This window comes from Fukomys damarensis, unplaced genomic scaffold, assembly GCF_012274545.1.
Source record: "Fukomys damarensis isolate Sample0158 unplaced genomic scaffold, DMR_v1.0_HiC HiC_scaffold_4, whole genome shotgun sequence".
NCBI lineage: Eukaryota > Metazoa > Chordata > Mammalia > Rodentia > Bathyergidae > Fukomys > Fukomys damarensis.
The window spans coordinates 31,601,754-31,609,598 of NW_022900916.1; the positions used below are offsets into that span (position 1 = coordinate 31,601,754).

Below are 7,845 nucleotides of genomic sequence, written 5' to 3' on the forward strand. Positions count from 1 at the left end.
GAGACGAAATGGTCCTCTCACTCCAGACAGGGGTGTTGGGAAGGGCAGGGCCTGCATGAGCCAGAATCCCTTCCCGGCAGGCCCCCACACTGGCCCCATGTCTGATCTGGGGCTGAGTCCACAGCTGAGGTGCCCGAGTCATACAGCTGGAACCCCCCTCTCCCACCCCTGACCCGTGGCCAGATCACATCCCCTGCTATATGAGGCCATCTCCTTATTTTAGCTGTGGTCACACCAACTTAGCCTCTCAGTCTGCAGAGTGTGCTTTTGCCATTGTAATTTTGGAACACAGTTCTATAGCATTGTGGAAAGAAGGGGCATTGATTTTACTCATTTTTATTTTCCATGGCTTCCTTGAAATATTACTTGGATCTGTCCCCTCTCTGTTTTTCCTCTCCCAACTCCTGATTCAGATAGGCTGGGTCCAGGCCTTCTGTCATCATTGCCTCTAAAGAAAAACAGGCCGTCATATTTGATTAATAGAAATTAAGTCAGAGCTTCTACCTGCTCACAGAAGACCCGGGAACAGAGTGCCTGAGAACAGCTGTGGGGCTTGTACTTTCCGGAAGAGCTCAGGCTCTAGTGCCAGGCAACCCTTGGGCCTGGCTCCAGTTGTCATACCTGTGGTTTCACAGTTATGCCCCTGTCCCATGGGCAGGCTCCTCCCAGAAGCAGTCGCCTTGGTCTGGGCTGGGAAGAAGCCCATGGAGGGGATCCCAAGGGCGGTGCAGCACATGCCGCTGCTAGGCTGGGGGGAGGTGGCCCGTGGGGTCTGCTCTGTGAGACCTGCCTCCCCCGCTGCTCAGCAGTCCTGGTGACCTCTGTGATGCACGGTTACCTTCCTCTTCTGTTCCCCACCTGTGAAATCCAATGAGAGCGCCTCCCACAGAGGGCCACCTGGAGGATGGAGCAAGGGCCTGTGGGGACAGCCACCACCGAGAAATATGATGGAGCATCTCTATTATTACAACCGCACATCCCTTAACAATGGGGATGTGCTCCAAAAAAGGCATCTTGGGGTGAGACGGTTGTTGTGTGAACATCGCAGAGTGCCCTTCCTTATACAAACTACGATGGCCACAAGGTCATTGTCTGATGTAATGTCATCAGGCCACCGTCGTACGACATGTAACCCATCCTTGACCGGAATATCGCTATTTGTTGTACAGTTTATTTTGTTCAGTTCAAAGACAGCAAACACTAAAAATCTTTTATGTGCAAGACCTCACGAGATACCTGATCGTGGGTACCAAGACAGAATAGATCCTTAGCTAATGGTTGTTGAGGGACTGAATGAACAGGGTCTTAAGGCAAGAGATGTGGAGTGGTTAGGAATGGAAGGATTAGAGAGGCCACTTGCTCAGTGGGCGGGCTCTGAATGCTTTTACCCACATCTACCTCTCCTGGACCCTAAGAGAACACTGGGCTGGGAGGTAGATCACAGCCTTTAGTTTAAGACTATTTTATTTATCAAGCAACTAGCAAGTACAGGATGCAGGAAGGAAAGACACAGTATGATCCCTGTGCTGTGGGGGGACAGATAAACAGGTAAAGGTCATGAGGGCAGCATCATCAGCACCCTACCTAGGCATGGGGCCAGGGAGGACAGGGCAGGAGGAGCGGTCAGTATGGTGAGAGTGAAGCAGGGGGCAAGTGGAGGCATCTCGGAGGGAAGGTGATACTCTGGGGTGGGAGAACACCCGGGTCTGTGACCTGCAGGCAGCACGCAGGGCTGGAATCCGGCAGAGATGTGCGGGTGGGGCTAAGGTAACAGACTGCCACGGGCGTTTATTTCCCATAGCTCTGAAAGCTAGGAAGTTTAAGATGGAGGTTCTGGAAGATCCAGGGGCTGGTGAGCACCCACTTCCTGGTTTGTAGATGGCCGTTTTCCCCATGCATACTCACAAGGCAGACAAGCTGTCAAGTCTCTTCTTTCGAGGGTGCTAATTCCATTACAAGAGCTTCATCTTCACAGCCCACTTGTCCTCCAAAGGGTCCACCTCTAATTGCTATTAGGAAACCAGGATTTCCTAGCATCCAACTGGATAACAGAGAGACCAAGGAAGGCAGAGTTCAGGCTGTGGGGTGTGGGGTGGGTATGGCAGCCACGGAGGCTTTGGTCAGTCTGGCACCAGGAAAAGCAGGGTGAAGAAAGGCTTAGCTAGGAGCTGGTGTGGTGACGCATGATTATAACCCCAGCACTCTGGGAGGTTGAGGCAGGCGAATTGCAGGTATGAACCCTACTCAGGCAATTTAGTGAGACCCTGTCTCAAAATAAAAATAGAAATGAAAATAAAAAGGGCTGGGGATGTAGGTCCGGGCACAGACTCGTGTTCAATCCTCAGTACTAAAAAAAAAAGAAAAAAAGATTTGGCTAGGACAAGCCCAGAGGCAAGAGGGCCAGTCCAGAGGCTGCGCAGAGAAGAAAGAGCAGCATTCTGTGTTCTGATCTTGACACTGCTCCCCAGAGAGCAGGAGCCGGACCTCAGTGTGTCAGGGGTCGCTCAGTTCATGTTCCCACTTTACAGGTAGAGAACAAGGCCCAGGGAGGCCTGGGACCTGCTGTTTGCAGGAAGGCTTCCCTCTGAGGCCTCTCCCCTGCCTGCAGAGAGCTGAGGCCCCTTCTTCCTCTGCCATCCAGGGAGCCCCTGCTGTGGGGTGATTCACTGGGCCTTGAGCTCAGGGTTCCCCAGAGGGCAAGAGCCTGAGGCAATAGGTCAGTAAAAGGTGAGTGTCCTGTGTGACTGGTGGGGTCAGCTCAGCCCCCTCCTGGGCAAGGGTGAGGCTGAGGGAGGGGGCAGTTGGAGTGCTTTTGTCTGCGCGTAGAAGAAGACCATGGGCAGGTGGCATCAGACTGGTGATGCAGGGAGGTGGCCTGTTCTAATGGAGCCACCCATATCCAAAACAGCTGCTCTTGCTTTGGACCATGGGAGGACAAAAGAACAAGCCAGGGGAAACCATGGTCAGATACAATACTATGGTGTGAATGTGTCCTCCGAAGTTTGATTGGTTAATTTTGCTGGCACTGGGGATCAAACCCAGGTCCTCACACATGCTAGGCAAGTGCTGTACTGCTAAATTGCACCTTCAGCTCTTAGCCCTCCCAAATTCATGTATTGGAAACTTAATCTCCAACTCCAGATGTTGATGGGAGGTCCTAGAGGTAGATGAGGTCACGAGGGTGGGACCTGGGTGGAATTCATTTTATAAGGAGAGCCCGCATAATGCCCCCTGCATGTTATAGCACAGCAGTGAGGCCCTTACCAGCCAAATGTCCTCTGACCTTGGATATCCTTGCCTCTAGCACTGGAAGAACTAAATCTCTGACATCATAAATTGCTCAGTGAATGGTCTTCTGGGTAGCAGGGCCAAATGCACTAAGACAGGCCTCACTGTCTTTGGCCTTCTCTCTTGGCGGCCAGCAGGACTGACTGGGGGAGGGGGCGAGGCCTGCACCTGGGAAGTTTGTCTCTGCTCAGGTTGTGTGGCCTGAACATGGAGTAGGAAGGAGGCTTCCAGTCCCACTGTGATGCTCACCAGCTGGAAGCCCTGGGAAGGCAAGGCTTTACCTCGGGACCTTGAGCTTCTCATCTGTCCCGTGGGGCGAAGGGTCATCTCCATGCCGGCTGCCTCTCATCAGCACTGGGTCATGGACAGAACTTCAGAATCTCAGGGGCCTGGCCTCCCTCCCCAGCTCCCTCTGGCCTCTGCTCTGACTTGGCCTGTTGGCCTCTCCCTCTGAAATCATCACTGTGGCCACTGACTGTGGTGGCTCTGGATTGTTCCATTGGCCAGAGCCAGCCCATCCCTGACAGTGGGTGGAGCCCACTTCTTTCCACTCTGATCTTCTTCATGGTCTTCAGTGGCTTCTGGAACAAGACAAGGCCCTGACAATGACAAAACAGGGAACATGGGTGCTATGAGGACCACAGCTTTCACCTCCTGGTTTTCTCCTCCATCTTCCTAACACATGCAGTCATCAACAGGCCAAGGCTAGAAAGAGGGAAGAGCAAGAAACAGCTCAGAGCTCCAAGGAGGACAAAAGTAGGATGCTGTGGCCACTCTCTGCCCTGCCTTCCAGCCACGATGGTGTGGCCCATGGAAAGGATGCTGTCTCTCCTCTTTGAGGCTGCTCTCTCCTCTGCATCCACCATCCATATCTCAGCCTGTGGTGACAGCTGTCCTTTGGGATGGAGCACAAATGTCTGTGAGCACACTATCCCACATCCCTGGGGGAGGGTCAGTGGCCTCTCTGGGTGATTACAGATTCCAGCAGTGCCTGTTCTCATGGTCACGTCCCACCAGAGTCCCAGCTTCTGTATCCTATGCATTTCTCTTTGCTATGGCTTGCAAAGGACTCAGGAGCCCCAGGCACCTCTTGCCACAGAGCAGAGGTGCAGCTCTACTGTGAGACCATCCTCCCTTGCTGGCCAGTGCCCATGGCTCCTCACTGGCTGTGTTTGGCCCTGTCACCCTTGACCTTGACTCTGGCAAGCTCAGGTGCCACTCACCCTTACTTGGGGAGACAGACTAGCTGAGGCCACCACAGTAAGCCTAGATGCCTTCCTGGGAAGGCACAGAAGTCCCTGCAGTCTGTTCCCTGTGTTTGCTTAGTGGGACAGCTCTTGTAATGATAGGTGTGCCCATAGGCCACTTAAGAGAGAGGCAGGGATGAGACCATTCAAATAATAGCCACAGTGGCCAGTCCTTTCCTCTGACCTGGTGTGATGATGCCCCCTCCAGGCTCACACAACAGCCCTGCCATTTTGCTTTTATCATACTGTGTTAGTCAGGGCTCTCCAGAGAAATAGAACCAGGAGGACATATATGTAGAAAGATGGATTTGGTTTTGGAAACTGGCTCATATAGTTTTGGAGGATGGAAAGTCCTACATCTGCAAGGCACACTGGAGACCCAGGTCAGAGCTCATCTTGCAGTCTTGAGTGAGAAATTGCAGAGCAGGCCAGGCAGGATGGAAACTTAGGCAGGACTTCCAGTCTTGAAGGTGAATCGTTTCTTCTTTGGGAAAAACCTCTCTTTGCTCTTAAAGCCTTCAATTGATAGGATAAGGCCCACCCACATATGGAGGGTGGAGGTCATCTGCTTTACTCAAAGTCTACTGACTTAAATACCAATCACATTTAATAATATCTGCATAGCATCATCTCAACAGGTGCTTGGCCAAAAAAAGGAGGTGCCATATACTCACCAAGTTGACACATACTAATAACCATGCTGGTTTATCTTATAGGCCTGTGTGTCTGAACTCTAAGTATGGCTTGGCTTGAGTGTAGCCCAAAAGTCTCTTAAGTCACATGTACACACTCAGTGCTACTAGTTGGGAGCAGGAACCGAGTGGCCAACTCCTTCCTCTGGGTGTAGGGTATAGTTGAAGGCCATTACTCTCAGACACCTATCATGACAACAAAGAAGCACATTGGTGGATGTGATTAACCATGGATCATGGGAGTATCATTGATTTCTTGTTTTTTCCTTCATGCTTTTCAATAGTTTTCAAAATTTTTAAAAGAACATATATCAGTTTTTAATAGAAAAATCTTAACATGTTCATGACGGGGTTGTAATTTTTATGTCTCACTCTCAAGCCACTTGAACCATGGGTGGTAATCTAGGGTACCATCTAACTGTACCTCTTGTGCCCTCCAGCCTCTAGTTGGGAGCTTAGAGGCTGAGGGCTGCTGGAGGAGCAAGGGAGTTAATTCTGAGCCTGGAGACAGGGTACCTGGCTTCACCCCATATAAGCCCTGGTGGGTAGTAGGAGAGGGCTATTGGGAGATCTGCTTCTACAGAGTCCTGGTGTGCATTGGAGGAGGCAGAACACTGCAGATGAGCTGCAGCCAGAGGTCACCTCAGAGTATAGGCCCAGCTCTGCTTGGGGAGACAGGAAGAGGTGGTGCAGGCAGAGGGCTGTCAGATGAGAAGTGGAAGAAGACGCAGGCCCTGTACTCAGGGCTGTGAGAGTGTTGAGGGGTGGCAGGAGGTCATGAGGGCTGGAACAGTTAGCAAAGGACCCCGGGGGACCAAATGATGTCTACAAATGGGTTCTGGAGAGAAGGGAAAGAATGTCTTTCTCCATTCCCTGGGAAAGCCCTCACTACTCTATTCTTAGAAGGAGGTATATTTACTGGGGAAGTTTAAGTCTTACACCACACTCTTGACTTTTGCATTTTCAAACTTTGAGCTTTGTGAGTGTCTTGAAATTGTAACAACATTTAATGCATATGTAGCCTTGGTCCTTGCAAGGCATGATTGAAATCCCTTTAGGTATACAACTGGCAACCTGTGTCCATAAGTCCTGCATCCATGGACTCAACAAACCTCAGATCAAAAGAGTTTGAAAAAAATTTCATCTATATGGAATATTCACAGTCACTTTCTTGTCGTTATTTCCTAACCAATATAACTATTTACATAGCCTTACACTGTGTTAGATACTATAAGTAATGTAGAGATGATTTAGTGTATAGGATGTGCATAGGTTATATACAAATAGTATGCAATTTGATATGACACCTGAACATCTGAAAATTTTGGTATACACAATACCCTGAAACCAGTCTCCCTGAGTATCAAGGTATGACTGCACTGTATGAACTTATATAATCCTCATAAAACCTGTGTGTGTGTGTTTTAGGAATGAAGAAACTGAAGCAGAGAGAGATTAGGTAATGAGCCCAGCCTGCAGAGCTCATCTGTGGTGGATCTGGGAGTTGAACCCAAGTTGGACCTTGTTGTTATCCACGAGCCTAGTGGTGGAACAAGGTTTGGGAGCTCGGACTGGGAGGGCAAGGCCCGGAATGACCAGGCAGATTCTGCGGAGGTTTCTGGAACGCTTCCACTTTATTCAGGAAATGCACAGGCTTATATAGGGAACCATGGGGGAGGAGCGTGGGAGGAACATTTGACATTTGGTGATATCTTATTGGCCAGACATGGCAGAGTGATTTTTCTTGGGCAAGGTGAAGTAGGGACGGAGGTGTAGCCTGTTGGACACAACATCTATGCACTTAGGTGAGTTAGCTCAGCCTTAGCAACGTCTCCGAGTTAGCTCAGGAGACAGGAGTGTGGCACACCTGGACCAGCCAGGTTTCAACTCCCACAGGATCTGGGGGCAGGGAGAGTTTGTGCACTTACCTGCCGTGCTATGGTGCCCTTTTGTGGGAAGGGACACCAAAGATCTGTGGGTTCTTAGAAATACACTTTTGCATTCCCAGGGCCTGCCATGAAATGGGAATAACGGCTCTCTCCCCTCCTGAGCCCTCTGCTGATCCTCTCAGCCCACCTGGTCAGCAACTACTTTCCCTCTGCCTGCTCTTACCTGGCAGTTCTTTGTGAAGAAAGAATTGGAATTTCACTCAAAAGTTTCCCCACCTCCCAAGTCCAAGTCAGATGGGTGAGGTGCACTGTAATAGTTTGGAGGGAAGAACATCTCACAATAATATGAAAACCCCATCATCGTGCTTATGGGCCACAGAAGGATTTAGCCTTTTCTTTCCTTAAGAAAGATAGTCTCTCAAACTGAGTACTAGACCATTGATTCAGGGATAATTGGAGGTATTTGTGTGAAGAACTGCATCTGCTGGCACAATCTGCTAACGTTTTCTCTTTTAGTAGGTATAAAGAATATTGACAAAGGAGATTCAAATGGTCCTGCATTTCCCCTTCTTAGGAATAAGGGGAAATTAGTTTTGAACATAGCATAAATACTATCATATATGTTCCCAAATATCGATTCTGTGCACTGTCTTATAGCATATGAACATAGTAGGGATTCAGCAGAAACTGACTAAAGCCATATTAGCTCGTGAGAATTCTGTCCACTGC

At 49.8% G+C, this 7,845-nt stretch overlaps 1 non-coding gene across 1 annotated transcript; it reads right to left on the minus strand.

Annotated features, from left to right (window-relative positions):
- Window positions 1-7,404: 7,404 nt before the first annotated feature.
- On the minus strand, window positions 7,405-7,501 carry LOC117284195. Its single transcript, XR_004515293.1, has one exon. It is a non-coding gene; the product is annotated as a small nucleolar RNA U13 (small nucleolar RNA).
- Between the last annotated feature and the right edge of the window lie 344 nt (window positions 7,502-7,845).